Genomic DNA, 10,579 nt, shown 5'->3' on the forward strand with positions numbered 1-10,579 from the left:
CTGTAGATGGCAGCACTGCTACAGCTGCAGTAACTCAGTCTGTCCTGAAGATGGCAGCACTGCTACAGCTGCAGTAACTCAGTCTGTCCTGTAGATGGCAGCACTGCTACATCTGCAGTAACCCAGTCTGTCCTGAAGATGACAGCACTGCTAGAGATACATAATCTTTTATGGCATCCATCAGCCACAGATCTAGGAGCAGTTTAACCTATACACATCATAATACGAAGAGGGAAGGAGAAAAAGTTTGGGAAAGAGAGAGGAACGGGAGCAAGAGAGAGGGAGGAACAGAAGGAGACAAGGGGAAGAAGAGAGAGAGGGAGGAACAGAAGGAGAGAGGGGGAAGAAGAGAGAGAGAGAGGGAGGAAGAGCAGGATACAGGGGGAAGAAGAGAGAGAGAGGGAGGAAGAGCAGGATACAGGGGGAAGAAGAGAGAGAGAGGGAGGAAGATCAGGATACAGGGGGAAGAAGAGAGAGAGAGGGAGGAAGAGCAGGATACAGGGGGAAGAAGAGAGAGAGGGAGGAAGAGCAGGATACAGGGGGAAGAAGAGAGAGGGGGAGGAAGAGCAGGATACAGGGGGAAGAAGAGAGAGAGAGGGAGGAAGATCAGGATACAGGGGGAAGAAGAGAGAGAGAGGGAGGAAGAGCAGGATACAGGGGGAAGAAGAGAGAGGGGGAGGAAGAGCAGGATACAGGGGGAAGAAGAGAGAGGGAGGATGAGAGGGGGAAGAAGAGAGAGGGAGGAACAACAGGATACAGGGGAAAGAAGAGAGAGAGAGGGAGGAAGAGCAGGATACAGGGGGAAGAAGAGCGATAGAGGAGGAAGAGCAGGAGACAGGGGGAAGAAGAGAGAGAGAGGGAGGAAGAGCAGGATACAGGGGGAAGAAGAGAGAGAGAGGGAGGAAGAGCAGGATACAGGGGGAAGAAGAGAGGGAGGATGAGCGGGGGAAGAAGAGAGAGAGAGGGAGGAACAACAGGAGACAGAAGGAAGAGAGAGGGAGGGAGGAAGAGCAGGATACAGGGGGAAGAAGAGAGAGAGAGGGAGGAAGAGCAGGATACAGGGGGAAGAAGAGAGGGAGGAAGAGCAGGAGACAGGGGGAAGAAGAGAGAGAGGGAGGAAGAGCAGGATACAGGGGGAAGAAGAGAGAGAGAGGGAGGAACAACAGGATACAGGGGGAAGAAGAGAGAGAGAGAGAGGGAGGAAGAGCAGGATACAGGGGGAAGAAGAGAGAGAGAGGAGGAAGAGCAGGATACAGGGGGAAGAAGAAAGAGAGAGGGAGGATGAAAGGAGGATAGATGCACCAGCAGTTATGCTGGTGCATCAGCTTGAATCTACTAAGAGGCACTTAATTTGACCTGTTCATCTCCCTCTATTAAGAGGACTCTTATTTTGTAAACGTGTCTCTGTACTTTTATTTTGTTTGGTGTCTGTCTGATGCTTTTGCTGTGGGTGGGTTCCAGATACACGAGGGGTGTGTTCAGTTCAATAAACGTTGCATGACAGTTTGTATTGAACCATTAGTTTCCCCTAAACATTGTGCACAGTCCTTTAATGGCCTTTGAGATACATTATGTTTGCTCCATTTGTGAGGTGAGGTGTGACCGCACCAATATGGGTGGTGAGGTGTGACCGGACCAATATGAGTGGTGAGGTGTGACCGGACCAATATGGGTGGTGAGGTGTGACCGGAGCAATTTGGCTGGTGAGGTGTGACCGGAGCAATTTGGGTGGTGAGGTGTGACCGGAGCAATTTGGGTGGTGAGGTGTGACCGGAGCAATATGGGTGGTGAGGTGTGACGTGATTAATATGGGTGGTGAGGTGTGACTGGACCAATATGGGTGGTGGGGTGTGACTTTGACCAATATGGTTGGTGAGGTGTGACCAGACCAGTATGGGTGGTGAGGTGTGACCTGATTAATATGGGTAGTTAAGTGTGACCTGATTCAAATGGGTGGTGAGGTGTGACATGATTGAAATGGGTGGTGAGGTGTGACCTGATTAATATGGGTAGTTAAGTGTGACCTGATTAATATGGGTGGTGAGGTGTGACATGATTAATATGGGTGGTGAGGTGTGACCTGATTAATATGGGTGGTGAGGTGTGACCTGATTAATATGGGTGGTGAGGTGTGACCTGATTAATATGGGTGGTGAGGTGTGACCTGATTAATATGGGTTGTGAGGTGTGACCTGATTAATATGGGTGGTGAGGTGTGACCTGATTAATATGGGTGGTGAGGTGTGACCTGATTAATATGGTCGGTGAGGTGTGACCTGGTTAATATGGGTGGTGAGGGGTGACCTGATTAATATGGGTGGTGAGGTGTGACCGGAGCAATTTGGGTGGTGAGGTGTGACCGGAGCAATTTGGGTGGTGAGGTGTGACCGGACCAATATGGGTGGTAGGGTGTGACGTGATTAATATGGGTGGTGAGGTGTGACTGGACCAATATGGGTGGTGGGGTGTGACTGGACCAATATGGTTGGTGAGGTGTGGCCAGACCAGTATGGGTGGTGAGGTGTGACCTGATTAATATGGGTAGTTAAGTGTGACCTGATTCAAATGGGTGGTGAGGTGTGACATGATTGAAATGGGTGGTGAGGTGTGACCTGATTAATATGGGTAGTTAAGTGTGACCTGATTAATATGGGTGGTGAGGTGTGACCTGATCAATATGGGTGGTGAGGTGTGACCTGATTAATATGAGTGGTGAGGTGTGGCCTGATTAATATGGGTGGTGAGGTGTGACCTGATTAATATGGGTGGTGAGGTGTGACCTGATTAATATGGGTGGTGAGGTGTGACCTGATTAATATGGGTGGTGAGGTGTGACCTGATTAATATGGGTGGTGAGGTGTGACATGATTAATATGGGTTGTGAGGTGTGACCTGATTAATATGGGTGGTGAGGTGTGACCTGATTAATATGGTCGGTGAGGTGTGACCTGATTAATATGGGTGGTGAGGTGTGACCTGATTAATATGGGTGGTGAGGTGTGACCTGATTAATATGGGTGGTGGGGTGTGTCTGGACCAATATGGGTGGTGAGGTGTGACCTGATTAATATGGGTGGTGAGGTGTGACCTGATTAATATGGGTGGTGAGGTGTGACCTGATTCAAATGGGTGGTGAGGTGTGACCTGATCAATATGGGTGGTGAGGTGTGACCATTTAAAATGGCAAAACGTAGCACACTATACAGCAGTCTCAGTGGAACGTACACAGAAACAAAGAACACTGGAACAGAAATTCCTCTAACAGCAGGTCATGTGGACACTGTTCTGACATCAGCAGGCTATCACAGCCTTCTAGGAACGTTTTAACAGGGGAGACCCTAAGCCTGGCTGTCCTCTCTTTCCTCTCTCTGCCTCTGACGGATTTCCCCTCTGTCTGAATGTTTATATATACATAAATATAAATCAAAGTTTATTTGTCACGTGCGCCGAATACAACAGGTGTAGACCTTACAGTGAAATGCTTACTTAATTACCAACTGTGCAATTTTTAAGTGAAAAAATAGGTATTATGTGAACAATAGATAAGTAAAGAAATAAAAACAACAGTAAAAAGACAGTGAAAAATAACGGTAGTGAGGCTATATACAGTAGTGAGGCTATAACAGTAGTGAGGCTATATACAGTAGTGAGGCTATAACAGTAGTGAGGCTATAACAGTAGTGAGGCTATATACAGTAGTGAGGCTATATACAGTAGTGAGGCTATAACAGTAGTGAGGCTATATATAGTAGAGAGGCTATAACAGTAGTGAGGCTATAACAGTAGCGAGGCTATATACAGTAGTGAGGCTATACATAGTAGTGAGGCTACATACAGTAGAGAGGCTATATACAGTAGTGAGGCTATATACAGTAGTGAGGCTATATACAGTAGTGAGGCTATATACAGTAGAGAGGCTATATACAGTAGTGAGGCTATATACAGTAGAGAGGCTATATACAGTAGAGAGGATATATACAGTAGAGAGGCTATATACAGTAGAGAGGCTATATACAGTAGTGAGGCTATATACAGTAGAGAGGCTATATACAGTAGTGAGGCTATATACAGTAGTGAGGCTATATACAGTAGTGAGGCTATATACAGTAGTGAGGCTATAACAGTAGCGAGGCTATAACAGTAGTGAGGCTATATACAGTAGTGAGGCTATAACAGTAGCGAGGCTATAACAGTAGCGAGGCTATATACAGTAGTGAGGCTATACATAGTAGTGAGGCTACATACAGTAGAGAGGCTATATACAGTAGTGAGGCTACATACAGTAGAGAGGCTATATACAGTAGTGAGGCTATATACAGTAGTGAGGCTATATACAGTAGTGAGGCTATAACAGTAGCGAGGCTATAACAGTAGCGTGGCTATATACAGTAGTGAGGCTATATACAGTAGTGAGGCTATATACAGTAGAGAGGCTATATACTATAGCAAGGCTATATACAGTAGCGTGGCTATATACAGTAGTGAGGCTATATACAGTAGTGAGGCTATATACAGTAGTGAGGCTATAACAGTAGCGAGGCTATAACAGTAGTGAGGCTATATACAGTAGTGAGGCTATATACAGGCACCGGTTAGTCGGGCTGATTGAGGTAGTATGTACATGTAGGTATGGTTAAAGTTACTATGCATGTATGAAAACAGAGAGTAGCAGTAGAGTTAAAGAGGGGTTGACGGGTGGTGGGTGGATGGACACAATGCAGATAGTCCGGGTAGCCAATGTGCGGGGGCACTGGTTAGTCGGCATAATTGAGGTAATATGTACATGAATGTATAGTTGAAGGGACTATGCTTATTCGATAAACAGAGAGTAGTAGCAGAGTTAAACAGGGGTTAGGGCCATCACTGGGGTCAAGCTTCATGCTATCCAGGACCTCTATACCAGGCGGTGTCAGAGGAAGGCCCTAAAAATTGTCAAAGACCCCAGCCACCCTAGTCATAGACGGTTCTCTCTGCTACCGCACAACAAGCGGAGTGCCAAGTCTAAGTCCAAGACGCTTCTAAACAGCTTCTATCCCCAAGCCATAAGACTCCAGAACAGCTAATCAAATGGCTACCCAGACTGTTTACATTACCCCCCCCCCCCCCCATCAATGCATAGCCACTTTAAACAACCCTACCTACATGTACATGATTATCTCAATTACCTCGACACCGGTGCCCCCGCACATTGACACATTGACTCTGTACCGGTACCCCCTGTATATAGCCTCCACATTGACTCTGTACTGGTACCTCCTGTATATAGTCTCCACATTGACTCTGTACCGTAACACCCTGTATATAGCCTCCACATTGACTCATTGACTCTGTACCGTAACACCCTGTATATAGCCTCCACATTGACTCTGTACCGGTACCCCTGTATATAGCCTCCACATTGACTCTGTACCGGTACCCCTGTATATAGCCTCCACATTGACTCTGTACCGGTACCCCTGTATATAGCCTCCACATTGACTCTGTACCGGTACCCCTGTATATAGCCTCCACATTGACTCGTTTCCGGTACCCCCTGTATATATCCTCCACATTGACTCGTTTCCGGTACCCCCTGTATATTGTCTCCACATTGACTCTGTACCGGTACCCCCTGTATATTGCCTCCACATTGACTCTGTACCTGTGTCCCCTGTATATTGTCTCCACATTGACTCTGTACCGGTACCCCCTGTATATTGCCTCCACATTGACTCTGTACCTGTGTCCCCTGTATATAGCCTCCACATTGACTCTGTACCGGTACCCCCTGTATATATCCTCCACATTGACTCGTTTCCGGTACCCCCTGTATATTGCCTCCACATTGACTCTGTACCGGTACCCCCACTATTATTATTTACCGGTGCTCTTAATTATTTGTTTTCTTACCCCTTACTTTTTTATTTTTTATTTTAGGTATTTTCTTAAAACTGCATCGTTGGTTAAGGGCTTGTAAGTAAGCATTTCACCTGTTGTATTCGGCACACAATACATTTTGATTTGATTTGATTTGTAACAGAAGAAGGACGTCCTCATAGTAATGGGTGGAAAGGAAGGAGTGGAATGGTATCTAACACGTGGTTTCCTTGATACCATTTCATTTTCTCCATTCCAGACATTATTATGAGCCATCCTCCCCTCACCAGCCTCCTGTGCTGTACAGAAAGTGTCAATTTTGCATTTGGGAAATAATTTTTGATGTGAAATGAAAGTAGAGGGCTTTATGCTTCTAGAACCGTATCGTGATTCGAGAATCGATTCACATTTATATGGAGTTTACCTCTGAACATAGCAAAAGTCTGCTTTCGCAAGACCAGGTAAACGATGTAGCAACCAGAACAACGGGGAATTGTACACGATCAGTGGACATTATCTCTCTCTCCATCTGTCTCTCCTTTTCCCTCTCAGGTTGAGAGTGTGTCTGTGGGTTTGTTTAACTTGGTTGGGTGGTTGTTGATCTTTATCCAGAGCAGGGAGCCTTTACACAATCTACATCATATGTCTATCCATGATATCCCTCTGGTGTTGTTGTGTTTCTCAGTTCAGTGCCTGCAGCTCTGCACGCAATGGGGGAGATGTGGGACTGTTCAGCACAGGTAACACATGAACACAGGCGAACACACACACACACACATACTGTACTTCTGGCATTTGGATCATGATATCAACATGTGTGTGTGTGTGTGTGTGTGTGTGTGTGTGTGTGTGTGTGTGTGTGTGTGTGTGTGTGTGTGTGTGTGTGTGTGTGTGTGTGTGTGTGTGTGTGTGTGTGTGTGTGTGTGTGTGTGTGTGTGTGTGTCCCTGTGTATGTAGGTGTGTGTTCCTGTGTGTGTAGGTGTGTGTCCATGTGTGTGTGGGTGTGTGTCCCTGTGTGTGTGAGTGTCCCTGTGTGTGTCCCTGTTTGTGTCCGTGTGTGTGTGTGTGTGTGTGTGTGTGTGTGTGTCCCTGTGTGTGTGTGTAAAGAATTGGCATTAAACTTTTAAAACGTGTGACCTTTCAATGTGCCATAAACACCTACAAGTCACGATGTTTTCATTTGATTATCAAACTTCAGAAGGCTCCTGTATGCTACCTGGTGACGTTTATACACCAACCGCTTTCAAATCCATATGGCTCCTGTATGCTACCTGGTCACGTTCATACACCAACCGCTTTCAAATCCATATGGCTCCTGTATGCTACCTGTGCACGTTTATACACCAACCGCTTTCAAATCCATATGGCTCCTGTATGCTACCTGTACACGTTTATACACCAACCGCTTTCAAATCCATATGGCTCCTGTATGCTACCTGTGCACGTTTATACACCAACCGCTTTCAAATCCATATGGCTCCTGTATGCTACCTGTGCACGTTTATACACCAACCGCTTTCAAATCCATATGGCTCCTGTATGCTACCTGTGCACGTTTATACACCAACCGCTTTCAAATCCATATGGCTCCTGTATGCTACCTGTGCACGTTTATACACCAACCGCTTTCAAATCCATATGGCTCCTGTATGCTACCTGTGCACGTTTATACACCAACCGCTTTCAAATCCATATGGCTCCTGTATGCTACCTGTGCACGTTTATACACCAACCGCTTTCAAATCCATATGGCTCCTGTATGCTACCTGTGCACGTTTATACACCAACCGCTTTCAAATCCATATGGCTCCTGTATGCTACCTGTGCACGTTTATACACGAACCACTTTCAAATCCATATGTTCATGTGACTGACGGTAATGATGAATGATGGTGTCATATCTTACAGTTTTCTTGGCGTTTTTGTTTTATTTATTTGTTTTATTTATTGTGATCGGCTCATGTTTTACCGGTACGCTGTACCCCCACTATTTATTTTGTCAGTACTCCATACCAGACCAGACCGGATTACTTTCCCCCCCCCGGTTGAGAAGCAGAGTTAGACCTAGAAGATGTAATCTGATCGCGGCTTGTCTGAAATATGTCTTTAAAAGGCAATGTTCCTACGTTCGCGGAAGATGGCGACACGGTCAACGCTGCAGACGTGGCGTCTCAATGAGGAATGGCCTTTAAAATCCAAATTGTCGACAACCACGATCAAATTGACTCCCGGCCTTATAAAGGGTAGAACCAGGAAATATGCCACGACTACAGTATTGTGTGTGTGTTTGACGGACAGGGTTGACGGTTGCTGGACCAGGGTTCTCGTTGCGGTCAGGACTACCCAGGGCTTCCAACTGGCGCAGTGGTCTAAGACACTGCATCTCAGTGATAGATGTGTCACTACAGACAACCTGGATCAAATCCAGACTGTATCACAACCCGCTGTGATTGGGAATTCCATTGTCTAGTTAAATAAAGGTTAAATAAATACCCTTTGAATTCACTATAATAGATTAGGTAAAAGTTTGGCCAAAACCATGTAGATACCAACTCACCCTCATTGCCGCCCATATAAATGTGCCTAAATTTAGGCTAATGTTTATATGTGCATTTTACACTATGTTCTGGTAAAAATCAGACTACAGTATAACGCTTCTATGGATGCCATCCCCAAAACAATGTAATGTCCACCACCCATGTCTAACTCACTAGCTGTGTTACCAGCTTATTTGACAGGGAGTTAGCATTATGCCCCCCCCCCCCCCCCCCCCCCAACATTTTAACACCAGAAAATGACAACTTCTAAATATTACGCAGCGAAAACAGCCGAATAAACATCAGAATTTAGTAACCTCATTATAGGCCCATTAGATAAATATAAAAAAATATATTAAAAAATAATAATAATTTGATTAGATCATTAAATAAATTTGGACGGATTTGACGTATATCCACTTTTTTGGATCAGCTCCTTTGAATGGGTGACTGTGGGTCCTTGTGCTACACCCCACGGGGTTCCATTGATCTCTAGATCAATGGATCAGCCAGACAATAGATCAGCCAGACGTTGACTTCCCTCCTACTTATGTACACAGGGTTTTGTTCTTGTTTTTCTGTGATACAGGAACAAGCTCATTGAGCAGTTGAGTTCCATGATAGCTACAGCCAACACACACACACACACACACACACACACACACACACACACACACACACACACACACACACACACACACACACACACACATACACATACACACACACACACACACACACACACACACACACACACACACACACACACAGGTACAGACATGTAACACACTCAGCTGTTCTGTATAAAAGACCATCCCTGGCTGTAGAGAAAAACAGACAGACAGAGAGGAGGGAGAGACAGACTTCATCACTGACTCCAGATCTGAGGACAAACTCATCTGAAGAACCACTCACACAAATGTAAAGAGGTGAGTGGATTTACAACTGGGACAGAACAGAAAGAACCAGACCTGTAGACTGTCTGCTCCTAATTAATACTTTAAATGGCAACATTTAGATCCAGAGGAAACTTTGTCAGATTTGCAACTTTGCAGATTTACATTTTTTATTTTTTTTTATCTCATAATTGTGTATTTAAATTCTACTAACCAAACAAAGGTTTGAGTCACTAGCTACTTACAGAACAAAGGTTTGAGTCACTAGCCTACTAACAGTACAAAGGTTTGGCAGTTTCAATTGTAGAGATAAAGGTAAACACTATATTTCATCTCCCAATTTTTTTTTTAGTATTTTGGTTCACGTGTGTGTGTGTGTGTGTGTGTGTGTGTGTGTGTGTGTGTGCGTGCGTGCGTGCGTGCGTGCGTGCGTGTCGAGAGAGTGTATATGTAATCGTCTCAGAGATTGTTTGACAGAAGTATTTATTTTGATAACTATTTTATATTTTTTAGTCTCAAAATACCTTAATCTTAGTCACATTTTAGTAATTTCATTAGTTTTAGTTATTATCAGTTGACAAACCTCTGGAGAATTTGAGTGTAGTTAAATCACATTTTGTTTTCATTAAATTATTAATATTGACCTTTTACTTGCTATCGACTCGTATACCATAGTTGGCAACATTGTAACCAATGGCAAGCCATTATTAACCATACAGGAAGTGTGGTGGGAAATGTTGTTGTCTGAAGAGATAGCCTTGCATTGTACATCTTGTGCTTGTTCTCTCTCACTCTATTGTGCTTTGTGCAGGTGACTGTGACCTCCTCAGGCCAATTGGCAGAACAGCCCGTGCGATAACAGCCTGTCACCTGCAGGAACCTACCCATGCCCATGTAGTTTTTTTTTGTGTGGCGGTAGAGGTAGAGAACTGAAGGGATTGGCCGTTCACAGCTCCTGTCAGACCTGTACTTTGTGCGTTAAGTTTGTTGAAACCTCTCTGGCCGTATATATTTCTAAAAAACAATCTTTTAAGTTTGACTACCTGGTGGTAATCTCCCACGACAATTCTGGCATCACAAACAGGATGATTGATTCTGCGCATTCTATGGGAAGGCGTGAGGGAATGTCTCATCTGACGAAAAGACGACGAGGACCCGCCCAGACCACACCTTGACTGTGAACTGCCCAGGAGGAGACATCTCATCAGTGAACAATAGAGGGACACATCTACTGAACTTTCAGTAAGTCAATTTAAATACATTTAAAAAATAAAATAAAAAATAAAACCA

This window comes from Salvelinus namaycush, chromosome 2, assembly GCF_016432855.1.
Source record: "Salvelinus namaycush isolate Seneca chromosome 2, SaNama_1.0, whole genome shotgun sequence".
NCBI lineage: Eukaryota > Metazoa > Chordata > Actinopteri > Salmoniformes > Salmonidae > Salvelinus > Salvelinus namaycush.